Consider the following 16,560-nt stretch of genomic DNA (forward strand, 5'->3'; position numbering starts at 1 on the left):
TCAGATGGTCAAACATCTCTCGTCCGACTACAAGCGATATCACCTCGTCATATTCATGTGGATCTGGTGTGATGGCGTTTTTCCATTGCAATGGCGGGAGAACGCCATCATTCCGGTGCTCAAACCCGGTAAAAAACTTGCTTGATGTTGATAGCTAACTGCCCATCAGCCTCACCAAATTTCTTTGTAAGCTGTTGGAACTATGGTGTGTCGGCAGTTGGGTTGGGTCGTGGAGTCAGGTGGCCTACTGCCTCCATGTCAGGGCGGCTTCCGCCATGGTGGATCTACCACTGATAATCTTGTGTCCCTCGAGTCTGCCATCGGAACAGCCTCTTCCAGACGCCAACATCTGGTTGCCATTTTTTTTTGACTTACGTAAAGCATTTGACAAGACCTGGCGACATCATATCCTTGCCACATTGTATGAGTGGGGTTTCCAGGGCCCACTTCCGATTTTTATCCAGAACTTCTTGTCGCTCTATACTTTCCATGTCCAAGTCGGTGCCTCCCACAGTTCCGCCTGTATTCAGGAGAATGGCGTTCCGCAGGGCTCCGTATTGAGTGTGGCAATCAACAGTCTGGCAGCAGCTGTAAGGCGGTCGATCTCACCTCCTCTGTATGCGGATGACTTCTGCATTTCGTACTGCTCCTCCAGTACTGGAGTATCTGAGCGGCGCCTACTGGGAGCCATCCACAAGGTGCAGTCATGGCCTCTAGCCCACGGCTTCCAGTCGGCTTCCAGTTTTCAGCCGCGAAGTCGTGTGTTGTCATGTCCCACTGACAAGTCCTGAGAGGGAGTGGAAGGACTGCAAGAATGCGCGTCAAAGAAATTACTTGGCAGAAGGTTTCGCAGTCGTGGGCTGCCTTCTGTGTACTTGCTCCACTGAAAAAAGGGCTGCAGGGTGAGTTAGAATACGGAACTCGGCTGGGATCCCAGGGTACACTGGATGAAATCATAAATCATTGCATGAGTATATGTACACTGGAAGCACCCCTGGCACATCCCTTTTATAAACAGTTCTATATGCAAATTTTACTATCTTCTTAGTAGTGTAACTTCTCAAAGCTGCCTAAGTCCCAATATAGCAGAGGCGGGCGCACCAGACTAAGTGTTGACTACATGGAAATGAGTCTAAGTTCCCTCGTGGTTACTTAGCACTGCATTACAATCTCACAGCATCATAACTCCAGATAAACCATATCTGACTGACTGACCAGTTGCTCCATCACTTCCATCACTCTCCCAACACTATAGCGGCTAGCCTTTTTATAGGCGGTAGTGCACCCGGCACCACTTGTTCTAAAGGTCTCCAGTACTCTCGAGCATTGCGTGTGTGTCACGCGGCAGCACGTGATGCCTATGTGACGAACAGGCCGTACTCCACTATGTTCGCTGTGTACAAGGGGTGCGGCTTGTAACGGCTCTCGAGCCTCGTGATGCGGCATAGTCCGCTCTTGTTAGCAGAGTAAACATTACACATAAGCTACGTCCGGTCACATCCATCTCGCTGGTGGCAAGAATTTACAAGCCTAGGTCATATTTGATTTTTAACCCTGTTTGCTATCATTCGCGACATGATAGTCTGTCGCCGTCACACCTTTCATCCACAACCAGAACTTTACCTTAATCATGATCCACTCACTGTAGTGGAGACGTATCGATTCTTAGAACCGGTTCTCGATGCTCAATTGACTTGGCTACTTCACCTTCATCAGCTTAAGAGGAAGTGCTGGCAGCACCTCAATGCCCTCCGCCGCTGAGCAACTGGGGTGCTGATAGGTCTACGCTGCTGCAGCTCTACAGAGACCTTGTCCAATCCCTCCTTGACTATGGGAATCTGGTTTACGGTTTGGTAGCGCCTTCAGTATTGCGTTTACGTGACCCATTGCACCACTGTGGCGTTCGCCTAGTGACGGGAGCTTTTAGAATGAGTCCAGTGACACGTGTCCTGGTGGAGGCCAGAGTCCCTCCTTTGAAGGTTGGGGTGCACAACTGCTCGCCAGTTACAGTGCGCGCCTTCGTAGTTCTCCTGCACATCCGAAATACCATCTCCTTTTCCCAACCACGGCAGTTGATCTCCCGCATTGGAGGTCCGGGTGAGGGCGGTTCACGTCTGCTCCCTTCTGTCTGGAGTCTTTCCCGTTACCACCTCTCCTCAAGGTCCATTCAAATACATCTCCATGACGTGCACCTAGACCGGTGATTCTTTTGGACCTTTCGCATGGCTCTAAGGACTGCGTTACTCTGTGGGTCTCTGCTATAACTTCCTCTCGATTCTCGACATGTACCGGGGCCATGAAGTGGATTACACCGACGGCTCGATGGCTGATGGTCACGTAGGCTTTGCGTATTTTTCATGGAGGACATATTGAACGGCACTCCTTGCCAGATGGTTACAGTGTTTCTACTGCAGACGTGGCGGCCATATCTCGTGCTCTTGAGCACATCCGCGTCCGCAGCTCGTGGTCGTGCGGTAGATTTCTCGCTTCCCGCGCCCGGGTTCCCGGGTTAGATTCCCGATGGGGTCAGTGATTTTCTCTGCCTCGTGATGACTGGGTGTTGTGTGCTGTCCTTAGGTTAGTTAGGCTTAAGTAGTTCTAAGTTCTAGGGAACTGATGACCCATAGTGCTCAGAGCCATTTGAACCATTTTTTTTTAGCACATCCGCTCATGCCCTGGCGAGTCATTTGTCCTGTGTACTGACTCCTTGAGCCGCCTAAAAACTATGGACTAGTGCTACCCTCGCCATCGTTTGGTAACGTCCATTCAGGAGTCCATCTATGCCCTGGAATGGTCCCGTCGCTCAGTGCTGTTTGTGTGGACGCCAGGACACGTCGGAATCCCAGGCAACGAACTTGACGACAGGCTGGTGAAACAGGCCAAGCCGAAACCGCTTCTGGAGATGGGCATCTCCGAAACTGACCTGCCTTCTGTCTTACGCCGCAGGGTAATTCGGCTTTATGAGACGGAGTGGCATAGCAGTACACATTACAAACTGCGTGTCTTTATGGAGACTACTAATGTGTGGAAGTCTTCCATGCGGTCCTCTCGCGGGGAATCAGTCCCCTGTCGGCTCCGCATTGGCCATACGTATCCAATGCATGATTACCTTGGTCGCGAGGACCCACCTAGGTGTCGCTGTGGCTCACGAATGACAGTCGTCCACCTCTTGCTGGACTGCCCACTTTTAGTCGCTCTGCGGCGGACTTTTAACTTTCCCAGCACCCTACCTTCGGTGTAGGGCGACAATGCCTCAGCAGCAGCTTTAGTTTTACGTTTTTTCGTGAGGGTGAGTTTTGTCATTTGATCTAAGTTTTAGCGCATGTCCTTCGTCCCTCAGTGTCCTTCACCAGAGTGCTTTTAGGGTGGAGGTTTTAATGTGTTGCAGAGTGACTGGCTTCTTTTTATTCTCATGGTCAGCCAGCCATGGTAATCTGCTCTCTTGATTTGATCTCTTCTACATGTTTGTTGCGTCTCTCTGTGGTTTTCTTGTCCGAGTTTGTCCATTTTAGTGTTTGTTGCCCTTCTGTCATTCTTGTGGTTTTCTCCTTTCCTGCAGCTGTGTTTTGTATGTCTCGATTATTTCACTCTCACACTTGTGGAATTATTTTAATCGGAATGAGAGACCGATGACGTAGCAGTCTGGTCCCTCCCCCCTTCTTTTAAACCAACCAACCAGAATTTAAAAGGGCTCTGGAAGACTTAAAATCAAATTAGGCAGTAGAGATTGATAACATTCCAACAGAATTTCTAAAATCATTGGGGGTGGGGGGGGGGGGCGGGAGTGACAACAAAACAGCCATTCACGGTGGTGTGTAGACAGTATGAGTCTGGCGACATACTATCCCACATTCGGAAAAATATTCTCCACACAATTCCGAAGACTACGAGTACTGACAAGTGCGAAAATTATCGCACAATCAACTTAACAGCTCATGCATCCAAGTTGCTGGCAAGAATAATATACGGAAGTTGATAAAGAAAACTGAATATGTGCTATATGTCAATCAGTTTGGCTTTAGAAAAGCTAAAGGCACCAGAGAGGCAGTTCCGACGTTGTGGTTGATAATGGAAGCAGGACTAAAGAAAAGTCGAGGCCCGTTCATAGGATCTGTCGACTTGGAAAAAGGGTTCGAAAATTTGAAATGGTGGAAGCTGTTCGAAATGTGAGGAAAATGGGGGTAAGATATAGGGAGAGACGGGTAATATACTTGTGCTGAAGTGAAAAGGGAATAAAAAGAGCGGAAGACCAAGAACGAAGTGCTCGGATGAAAAAGGGTGTAAGACAGGAATACAGTTTTTCACCGCTACTGTTATATCTTGCCATCGAAAAAGCAATATAAGAAAGGTTCGTGGGTGGAATTAAAATTCAAGGTAAAATGATATCAGTCGTAAGATTCGCTGATGACATTGCTATCCTCAGCGAAAGTGAAGAAGAATTACAAGATCTGCTGACAGGAATGGACAGTCTACTGAGTACAAAATATGTAGTGTAAATCGAAGAAAGACGAAAAAAATGAAAACTAGCGGAAATGAGGAGAGCGAGAAACTTGTCATCAGAATTAATGGCCACGAAGTAGATGAAGTTAAGGAATTTTGCTACCTAGGCAGCAAAATAATCCACGACGGATGGCGCAAGGAGGACATCAAAAGCAGACCAGCACTGGAAAAAGGAAATTTGGAAATTCGTGGCAAGCTCCTATGGGAGCAAACTGCAGAGGCCATCGGTCTCTAGGCTAACACACTGCTTACTCTAACTTAAACTAACCTACGCTAAGAACAACACACACACACACACCCATGCCAGAGGGAGGACTCGAACGCCCGATGGGGGAAGCCGCCTGAACGGTGGCAGGTCGCCCTCTGAACTCGCGGCTACCCGCGCGGCCATCCATCCGCAGACTGGCCGGCACACCGAGGACCGGCGCGCCTTCCTGCCCGGAAATCCCAGACAAAACTGTTTTAGGATCCATGCAAACCTTGTAAAAAATGTGAAAAAGGGGATTATTGTAAAGCCGATTATTTCATCGCATTTCAGCTCCTCGATTACCAATCCCAACCAGATGGAATACGTAAGTTTCTTCTCGTACAGCAATACCACTTAACAAAATTTGTTATACTGAAACCGCTCAATCGAAACGGCGAATGAAGTAGCCTATAACTTGTTTGATATTTTTCTGCTTTTTGACGATGCAAGTATTTTGCGTTCTGGAAATGGAGGCGAATTTTGTATACGAAATCGAAGAACTTGTAAGCACACGGCCAACCTAGACACGACCAATGTCAATGAAGTGCAGAACGAGCGAACCAAAAACCTGAAAATATACTCACTACTTGACTGTCTGATAATGAGACTAACAAGTGGAGTGAGGACGTACGATTTGTACGCTTCGTGAAAAATCGTGCCTATCGTTCCGCGATTAAAAGAAGCCCATACGAAGTCATGTTCGGCTATCCCGAAAAAATGGGCCTGTCTTCTTGTATTATAGCACAAGGTGTATTACATTTGATAAATAATGAAGAACGTCTTAAAAAATTAGAAGATTCACAGGAGACTGTGACTATAGGATCACAGTTAAATCTTACTCAAGAAAATATTCCGTTATCACCTGCTCCTAGAGAATCAAACCGTTGATTGAGGATACAGTTATGAAATTATCCTGCACCTCCAAGGAATCACCTCTGCATGTTGAAGAAGTCATCACTCAGTTACCCTCAGCTTCAGCAGACTTGCCATCGTAGTTTTGTACAGAGCCTGAAAAGAGGACTATACAAGGCGTGGTCTGTATTGTTCGCTCAAAAGCATCATCAGGCGCTTATAAATGTAAATCGTGTGATACGTTTGTTGACATAACTTGTGCTGAAATAGTATGTCCAGTCACATTAATATGACCACGTATCAAAAGCCTGAGTAATCACATTCTCCAGGGTTGACCGCTGCTAGCCTGCAGAAAGAAAGACGGTGAGGTTCCAGAAGGTACTTAGAGGGGTGTGGAGTCATTATCACTCCAGTGACGTTGCCAGTTGCGCTAGGCTTCGCGGTTGAGGATCCATGGTGCGAACACGCAGATCTAGATGGTCCCATAGAATTACGATTGGGTTTAAATCCAGGGGAATACGGTAAAATCCTGGTGCTCTTCGAACCACGCATGTACATTGCGAGCTGTGTGACGCGTTGCATTGTCGTGCAGGTAGATGCCATCGTGCCGAGGAAAAGCGAACTGTGTGCAGCGGTGGACATGATCCCCAGGGATAGATGGATATTAGCGTTGATACACTGTGCTGTACAGAGACTGCCACGAAAACATCCGCAGACCATAATGCTCCCTCCTGCGGCGCGGATCCTTCTGATAATTGTTGCAGGGTCTTTGCTTTCTGACGTTTCACGCCGATGGATAAAACGTGATTCATCTGAAATGGACATCTGGCGCCCGTCAATGGATGTCCAGTTGCAGCAGTTGCGTACAAATTCGAGCCTTCGTCGCCAATGAACAACAGTCACCGTGATAGCATAAACAACGCGCCTGTTGCGGAGGCCCACACGCAGCAACATTCGCCGAATGACCTTTGAGGACACACCAGGAAACTCCTCGGTTCACCTGGGTGGTCAGTTGCTCAACAGTTTCACGTCTGTTCTCCCGCACACATCTCAACAACCGTTGTTAACCTGTGTCATTTATGGCCCGCGGTGCGCTGCAGCTGCCATGCGAGGTATACTTTAAGCATGGCTGCGTGCTAACAGTTCACAAACTTATCCGTTTCGAAAAGGCTATCCCTTGGCCCAAAAGCAAATTATCGTAACCTTTGGACATCAGATAGATGGCTCAGCTCCCACGTTACGACAACGACTGCAATGTTTTCCACGCCCCCCTCCACCGTTACTGCCGCCACCTACCGTCTGTGAGCGGTTATTGCACACTCACGTCGAATGTAGGCAGTGGTTATATTAATGGACTGTGTTGATCCTAAGGAGAAAGGGTACAGGAAAAATGTATTGAGCATGAAGAAGCCAAGAAAGATTTAGAAAAGCCAGCAAAGAAAATGTAAACAGTATCTAATGCAAAGCACCCAAATGCCGATGGCGTCACTGTGAGAATGAAAGTACCCGACGTAGACAGAGCATAAATAGATGCCCGTTCGAGTTTAGTTGCGGTTCTTATTAAAACAAGGGATGATTTTTATAAACTTGGTGCTAAAATGGGTCGGCTGTTTAAAACAGTTTTATGCAAAATCTGAATTAGATTTTCGCAAAGAGAGGTTTTTAACGAAAGATATAGAGGTATCTGTATGTCAAATAGCAATAAAACAATTCCTTGGTAATAGATAAGGTTTCAGAAAACGTGACTGCACGACTAAATGTACCACAGATAGGTGTGCTTGTCACAAAAACTAGCTGATATGTAATACAAAGTGTAGCCAGTCTTTAGATTGCACTAATAAGTAAGCATAACATTGCATATGGTTTGTAAATTCATTTCCTTAAGTGCAATAATAGTTGAAACTTTAGAGTCTTTGTAGTACAGTTTATAAATTGATAGATGTTTGATACTATTATCTAATTTTTACAGTGTTTGACTGCATTAAATTAGTTCTTTAGGTATCGAAAAATAAATAAGTAACACTATATTATTTTAAACGCATAGGAAAGTTACTGTTGTTCCAGAGAAGATCTTATTTTCACGAGTGCCTAGTAGTTGAAGTTTGGAGAGGGTGTGGATCTTATACAGTAGGTATCGTTTAAGAAGGGATTGTCCGAAATTTCACTCCTGAGAGATGAAATGCTTTCTGAGAATATATTGTCATTAAGGGAATTTTGAAGCTAGAACTACGAGAACGGGCATTTGGTTTCTCAGTCAGAAAAAAAACAACGTTTTTCAGCATTTTTGGAAATTCAACCACTATGCGGTACACTCGTGGATCAAAGTTTTTTTGAAAATAAATAGTTAATAATTAACTACTAAAGGATTCTAAGGCTACATCTGTGACAATTTGCACTTTACTTCTCGGTTAGAAATAAAAAAAAGTGTTTCAGTGGAAAAAAAACTCTTTCGTTACATTAAAAAGATTTTAAATCTGAGTTTATGAAAATTGGTATTTCACTTCTCGGTTAGATATAAAGAAATATTTGTTATGGGATGAAAGTTACTATGGAAATATCTCCACAAGAAAACTAAACGCATTATAAACAAAAAATTTGGACTCCTGCTACCAGAATCACTTTTTGGTCAGAATTACATTCATAAAAGTCTATGCCTATATGGCCATAATTAGCGTGAAAAGCGCTTAGATGGTGTTGCAGTTTGTTAACAACGTAAAAATTCGATTAATTAAAAACAAAAACAATAAACGCTCTGCAAGCCACACAATGTAAGCGAGCGAAGCAGCGGGCGCGAAGCTAGTCTAGCCTTATAAGCCTTACATTGTTATGTTAGGGGGCGATGTAGATTAAGTAGACACGGAAGTGCAACTTCAAGCACCCAAGATCGCTATTGTACAGCATTTATTGTGGTCACCGGGTTCAGAAAACTACGTTGCCATCATCAGATCTTACGTGAAGTGTACTGCAAAAGATCTGATTACGGCAAAGTAGTTTTTTGATACCGGTCACCACAGTAAATTCTGTGCAATAGCGATCTTGACTGTTTGAAATTATAATTCTGTTTCTACGCAGTAACGTAGTCAGTTATTTTACATTTTAAAATATTGAAGAAAAATATTTATTGTTTTTGAAGAGTTCTTCTATCATATCTCTTCTCTGTTACAAATTTTTCAGTAAAACTTAACCCGAACATTTAAGTCTGAGGAGTAGATGTTACTATATACTATGAATGTAGTGCTCTGTATTTTCAGCTTGAGGGCCTTACTTACACATCAGTATCTGTTTAAAAAGTGTATTGAGAGTATAAGTAAAGAACAATGACGATATTTGCATTTTTAAATTTTTTGTGGTGGTCGTAAAACCGGTAGTACACGTTAATGAAAGTGAGCTGATATTGATAAGAGTGTGCTAAAAGGTATTTTCCGGTTATGCACCCCACTTACGCATCAGTATCTCTGTAAAAAGTATACTGTTAATATAATTCAAAAACAGTTAACGAATTTTAACTTCTAATTTTTTTGGGTAGGGATAATGTAGCTCCCCCACGTTCCCCACCCCCCCCCCCCCAGATTGGAACATGTTTTATGGGAAATGCCTCGGTATTGCTAGGGTTAACCCGCAGAGGAAAGTGGTCCTCAAGTGTCATCAGCTACCACGTTTTGTCCACTGTTCGAATAGTCGCAGACATTTTCTATGGGATTAAAGACGCGTGATTTTGTGCGCCAGTCGAGATGCGATAATGTTTCTGAGTTTTCGACACACCCGGAACCTGTGTGTGTGTGTGTGCGGGCGCGTGCGCTCTTCTGAAGATGGGTGTTGACATCTTAGATGACGGCTCTGTCCACGATATTCTTATCTGGAACACTTGGAACAAAAGGTGATACTTTCTCACCGAGATTACTGGTATAAGCATAGTAAACTGAATGAGTGACAAAATATCACAAGATCACCTCCGATCTGAACTGCACCCTCCGGAAATGTGAACGTCTCACCAAAACCTCGCGAAATTTCGGCCCACATAAGAGGCCTCCAGACAGCCGGTGTCAGATTCTATGTTGATTAGACTGTACTGAGATATGAAGCTGTTTGTCTGCCGCTGTGAACAAAGGCCTTTTGCAAGATATTCTACTCTAAATGTCAGGTACATGCAGTTCTGTTCTCAATGCCTGCTCCTAAGCTGGCTGAAACTGACCTACATTTACTGACAGCAGCACTTGCTTTCGTGTTTGAAACCGTTTATCACTGACATTGCGTGGCTCTCGTCCAAGACCCCTGTCTTTTTTTAAGGTTATTTTGTTTTTAACTTCCTTTAGAAGAAAACAGTTACAGGAATAGATACATCATGTGTCAAAGATTAAAAATTTCTAATGCCCAACAACAGTTTTTTTGTTCTAAACTAGCCTTCCGTTACCATATTTTCCCGACCACTGTTCTTACGTCGTGTTGCATGGCTTGCGACTGATAGACCACTCCTAATAGACATGCTGGATAGTCCATGTTGCTACACCAACAAGAGGAACTTAATTCTCGTTGTGGTCACAGGCATGACCAAACATGATGTTTTCTTTCTACCATTCTGTGTTGCCTCCACATCGACTCAACTTCATTCGCTGGTTCCACACAGCCGACCGTCACACTCATTTTATAATGCCGTCACATACGTAAGCTGTGTTGACCGTCTGGTACTAATACGACAATCTTAGACAAAAAAGACTATTACGAAGGATTCATCCGAATGGGATTGAAATTAGTATCTGTGATGTACATGTACGGTCAAACAAATGATTACCATTTCAGAAATATTGGATGATTTATTCTAGAGGAAGATCCTCAGAAACTCAGCAAGGCAATAACGCCTTGGTCCAACTCTGGCCCTTACGCAAGCAGCATTTATTCACAGACCTTCTGGGTAGAATCCTGAGGGATATCGTATATCGTGTCAAATTATGTCCCACTGGCGTGTTGGATGCAGACAGGTATTTTGCATGGGGTCTCATTGACTTCAGTGATGCGTCCCGCTTGGAACTGAGCCCCATTAATCAGCGTTTCTTTTTGTTTTTTTCGTTTTGGTCGTAGAGCGAATTTCGCTCGGTGAGCTTACTATACGTTACACTCGCTACAGGGCACTGGCAACAGCAGACATGCTATTGTGTGTGTGAATGTGTGCTTTCTCGGCGCACAATACTCATAGAAAGCCCTCGGGTTTACAGGTAAGTGAAGTGTTGACATATCAAGACGTTTCGACGAGTGCCGCGAACATTATATATTCTAGCGAGAGCTTCTGTCACATTGTTGCGTGTTCGACGGCAGGTTGCATACCTAGACATGTCTCTCTTTCTGCACGATCTATGAATGATTACCTTTTTAACACGTTCCCATTTCGACACCTGTTCATACAATGAACTTCTTAGACACACCGTTTATTTTACTAGATCAAACATTATGAAACTACCAAACTAAGTGACTCAGTTCTGAGACACTGGATTCTTAGTGTGGAATCGCGGTTCAAATCCTTGCCCGGCGATCAGGATTTATATTTTCCGTGTTTTCCTTAAATCGCTTGAAGTGAACGCCGGAGTGGTTCCTTTGAAAGAGTAGCCTTAGTCAATCTGAGTTTTATCTCCTTCTCTTTTCTCCCTCGTCGCGGGAAGGACGTTTCCTGCTTTTTCAGAGCGCTGTCCGGAGACTTCTGGAATGTACGGATCCAGTAAGATTAACTTGCTGTCGCTTACAACGACAACATTTGAGAGGAATCTGACAGAAGGTGCCATCGACTTCAAGAATCGACAAAACAAAACAAAAAATGGAACTCAGTCTACAATGAGTTAGTTACTATTTTTGGCTGTGTGTGTTATCCTTTAGGGTATATTTTCTGTTGATATAAAGCAGAAACACGAAATGTACGGTCGCTGAAGTAAATAAAATATTCTTTTAATGGAGTATTACTTAAAACGTGAATGGATATAAGAAGCAATAATACTTTTATTTTAAAACAATTTATTGTAGTACGATTAATGGTACAGAATTAATTTCTCTACTTGCAATCGAAAGCTTTAGAACAATTAAGGGGCCACATAATCTAAAATTCCTCCCATTGACAAGGTCAATACTTGCAATAAAATTACCATACTATAGCTTATGTTGACAAAATTATTTTCTTCCAAATTCGTTTCCAGGTACGCTTCCTTCGCTCTGTTTCGTCGCTCACTATTCAAAAAGATAAACCGCAATTAAACATGCCACATAAACCATTTGTTTATTTGGATGTATGGAGGTCGTCTGCCCTCATAAATGTAAAGACAATACTGTATATTGCAGTGTGTTCATTCTTTACCAAGTCAGATTTCTAGAAGTTTCACTCCAATGAATTAGTATCTTGGCAAAACTTTTGCTGACTAAAATAGACTTCCTTGAGACTGATTCAATACTCAGTGGGAGTAGAGCATGACACTAAGATACCAGTTGCTCTTTCGTCAGGTTTTGTCCTCGAAATTTGGAAAACTATACATGATCGTAGACTGTTTTATTGGTTACACCGCCGGCCGGTGTGGCCGAGAGGTTCTAGGCACTTCAGTCTGGAACTTCGTGACCGCTACGGTCGCAGGTTCGAATCCTGCCTCGGGCATGGATGTGTGTGATGTCCTTAGGTTAGTTAGGTTTAAGTAGTTTTAAGTTCTAGGGGACTGATGACCTCAGATGTTCAGTCCCATAGTGCTCAGAGCCATTTGAACCATTGGTTAGACCAATTTTTTTTTCTTTTGGGCCGTATGCAAAAGAGAATGATTGTGAATCGTCCACAGGCGCAAGAGTAGTCATATATCTAGTACTCCATTGGAACTGGAGAAGAAAAAGTGGTATCTGCACCAGGGTTTGTAAGTTTCAGATTGTCAACTGCCACTCTTTGGTTACATTTATTTGCTACTAAGAGTGCTTCTACGAAAAGGAAACAATTACTGAATTGTTTCTCCGATCATTATATTCCGAATTTAAATCTGTTTTATCACACTTTTTCCTATCCGTATTCCTCTGCACAGAATAATTTTTTCTTTTTTGTTTTGTGACATAGATGCTAAACAGCTATTAAGTTTTCTAAATGATAACAAATCACTGGTACATTTTAGATTTATCCTCGTTTTGATTACATTGTATCCCACATGGTGAACAGATAAGTCTATAGTTTACAGCAGTTCAAAACAGGAAAATTTGCAAGGAATATGGGGGCCACATACGAAAAAAGTGGGGGTACTAGTAATGGTATATAGGTGTTACAATATGAGGTTCGATTAAAATCCGCAAGGCAGACAACCTGATGTACTTAGATTCACAAATGAGAAACGAAAATCAAGGCGGTGTTGCACATTTCAACAATGCTGTGCTGTTTTCAGTGTTCTCAGTAGACCTATTTTAATAGTTGCTTTAACTGTGCATCTCAACATTTTGTTAGCATTGAGAGGGCATATGCTATCTGCTCTTCTTAGATTGTAATTTAAGTCATTGATTTTGTGCCGCTAGTTCCGGCGGAGGTTAGAGTCCTCCCTCGGGCATGGGTGTGTGTGTTTGTCCTTAGGATAATTTAGGTTAAGTAGTGTGTAAGCTTAGGGAGTGGTGATCTTAGCAATTAAGTTCCATAAGACTTCACACACACAAGCGATTGATTTCAGTTATTTCGACAGCTGCACAACGTAATATTATTACTTTAGATGTACAATCATACATAATCTATGTGACTGTTCAATCAACCTTTCTCCTTTTCTTTCAGCGACATTTCCTCCAGTCAGAAGGACGAATGGTTCGTTTAGGTACGTATACCATACGGAAGTTCTTGATTCGGCTGTCGCCATACGCATGAAGTTAATGTTTACAGAATTTGTCTTTCACAGCTCCTAATAAGTTGAGGCATTAATTTTACTGATGTAAAATAGTGCTGTGCAGTAAGAAAATTTTCCGCATTAACTGAAGTGCCGTTTAAAAGTAAAACTTCCATTTCCTCAATAAAATATCTCTTAGATAGTGGTACATACGATTTCTATATTATATCGGAATATTTCGCCCAACATTTCACACCCTGCCCTTGAGTCCTTCCTACTTAACCCTTTGGCGGGATCGTCAGACGAAAGAGGAAAACATTTGTTCTTTAAGCGAGCTCTTCCACGAAAAGAGAACAAAGAAGGGGAAACAATGTGGGGTCAGTTTCCAGCCGCAGCACTGTGTGAAATTCGAAAACTTTCAACTTTTGTGCGCTTGTATACCGTATTGCTGAGAATGAAGGCTTCAAATTTGAGTGTTTTCTAATTTTGAAGTTCGCAAGAGTAAATGGAACTATTTTCAAAGTTATCGAATTCACGCATACTGTGACAGCATATATTTTACTGTGGTGAAAAAGTGCAGCGAAATGACAATGGAACAGGTTCTGGGAACAATCTGGAGAAGCTTCTTTATGCTTTTGAATATTAGAAAGGCCCTATGTTTTTATATTCACAATTGCTTCGATTTTGTTTAGTAAGATTAAGGACTGGTATTGACCCTTATTATTCCTTATCAGAACCAGTACCTTGTTAAGACAGTAAAACGTCAAGCAGTGGTCCAGCGTCCACCTCCGTCTCTTAAAATCAATTCAGCAGAAAAGTGTTGACTGAGTTCATTTTAAGTGACTGGAATGAGCGCTAGATGACCACTTGAAGTGTTACTTTCCTAACAAATTACTGGTTATGAAGACGACTAACAGGAGCGGAAATCAATAACCGTTATAAGTCCACCAAATGTGATCAAGACAGTCCTGCACGAAAAAGGAATTTTTAAAACAGACCGCGGGCTCCAAGTCAGAGTTCATAAAAAGTCCTTATTGTAACAGTCTGTGTCTGTTGCTTAAGAATGCCACCTTTTTTTTTTCTTCCTCTTTTCTCCTATCATAAAGAAATCTGGCTATCTATTGCTATACTCGCAAAACTTTTCGAACAGATGAAATCGCTTCCTTACTGAACTTGCTCATTCGTTTGTTTCAGAGGTAGGCCTGGTCCAGTGCCTTGCAGGGTGAAGTCCGACTGGCTAGCGGTACCCTCTACCAGCCGGCAACGCAACTTTTATCTCGGATAGTTGCTAGTTTCCAACAACAGATGGACTCAAATCAGTAGGCGTAGGTGGTGATAGCTGTGGTCCACGTCCCCGCACGTGCGGAGCTTGGGGACCGGACACAAGTCTCTTTGTAATACAGTAGCGAGACGAGAAGAGCGCGACGCAGGAGGGGAGAAAAGAAGAGAAGAGAAAAGAAGAGAAGAGGGAGCAGCAACAACGGACAATAAGAGCGGCGCCTTCCAGAGCGAGGGTGGCTTTTGTCACGTGTCAACGGGAACAAGCCAGAAACCGGCCCATCGGGACAACTCAAGTGCCTATTCACAGCACGGCAGCTGCGGTGGATTGGTGTAGCAACTGAGGCCAACATTTTGTGGTATCACTGGGAGCATTTTCGATCAAATTAGGGGCAATACGAACAGGGATTTTTTTTGTACCTCTACTTCCTTCTGGGGATGTATTTCTTCTGTGCTGTTGTGTACATACTACTGTGTGCAGTTACAATAATTCTTGCTTAGAGGCGTTTTTCACAGCAACATTTACCCAAATTGATAAAGGAGTAAATTTTGAAACCAGGCTGTAGGTCTGCTGGGTTGGGTGCGACCCGTCAAATTCAGGAAAATATGATTTTCGGGTGGAAAAGGGTTGTTTGGGTTTACTCAGATGCGCCACTATTTTGGCTGAGAGAAATTACCTCGTAGTCACACTCGTTTAATTTGTTATTTTTCTACTGACTAAGCACTTCCATGGCGTGGATTAGCTTATGTCCTAAGTGGTCCCCATTGTCTGGATAAAGGTTCTCCATAGTCACTTTACCCTTTTTACCTGTGTATTATTGTGTAATAGAGACTTTATTTTTGACACTTTGATGACAACGGTTTTGAAAAAAAAAAAACTCTTTGATAAAGTTCTTACGTTCAGCTGTGTTTGTGCAATGGCCTCCTTAGAGTCTGCTTAGGGGAGGCCCTGTTTGTGTAACATAGAGCATGAATGTGATGTTGTGTTTGTACGATGATTTGTTATCCTCATCCAACTGGAATCCGGTGTTCGTTGGCTTGCCAATTAGTAGATTATAGTGGGACAAATTTTGTCGATTAATAAGAGCCAACAAATGGAGGGATTAATAACTACTTTGTGGCGCGTGCCCTGTGCGTTCTATACACAGGCGGGCGTCTGGTACTGGTAGACGTTTCGTACTCTTTTTATACTGTGTGCAGGATCATTTCATGATGTGCTTCGCTTCTTCTTAAATCGTGGATAACAACTCCTATCGTTTGTTAAAATATCGACGCGCAGTCACGCTTGGAGGATTAAAAAAAATGCTAGTTATCAATGTTGGTTATGCTTCTGCACACTATACAAGCAAAAATATGTTGAACCCTTGTCGACGTTAACTGTACTAGCGCTTTGTTAATTAAGATAGCGATTAGAACATTGGAATGTAAGTACGTTCATAAAGGTACGTTTCACTCGGCTGTAGAGTCGTGTGTACGGAGTATAAGGTTTTTTAAAAGAAGAAACCCTAAACCCATATCATTTACTTGCATATCACAACCACATACTGTAAGCAACCATTGTTTGATTGATCTGTTTGGCATGTAATGCACTGCCATTCACATTAGCCCAATAAGAAATGTACGTGTGTGTTCGTTACAAAATGTTTATTTAGTAAAAAAAAAGTTCAAAACCATTCCGTTTACTTGTTTCTTTTCTAAACAACAAATTGGTTATAGGGAAGAAGCCACCAAAAGGAAAAGACTGCATCAAGAACAGTAAGTATCATAATCCCAACAAAATGTAGACCTAATAAAGTGAGATACTCTCATTATAACGCTACTGGTTTCAGACGCTGCTGCCGTATGCCGTCTATATGTAACGGAAAATTACTGATA

At 43.0% G+C, this 16,560-nt stretch overlaps 1 protein-coding gene across 1 annotated transcript in view; it reads left to right on the forward strand.

Annotated features, from left to right (window-relative positions):
* Positions 1–16,358, forward strand: part of LOC126262642 (uncharacterized) — a 358,396-nt gene extending 342,038 nt beyond the window's left edge. Inside the window, exons 7-8 of the mRNA XM_049959403.1 lie at positions 13,359–13,398; positions 14,602–16,358. The gene's annotated coding sequence lies outside the window, so the exon portion shown is untranslated. The remainder of the gene's footprint in view (positions 1–13,358; positions 13,399–14,601) is intronic.
* The last annotated feature ends 202 nt before the right edge of the window (positions 16,359–16,560 follow it).

Source organism: Schistocerca nitens, chromosome 6 (assembly GCF_023898315.1).
Source record: "Schistocerca nitens isolate TAMUIC-IGC-003100 chromosome 6, iqSchNite1.1, whole genome shotgun sequence".
NCBI classification, from domain to species: Eukaryota; Metazoa; Arthropoda; class Insecta; order Orthoptera; family Acrididae; genus Schistocerca; species Schistocerca nitens.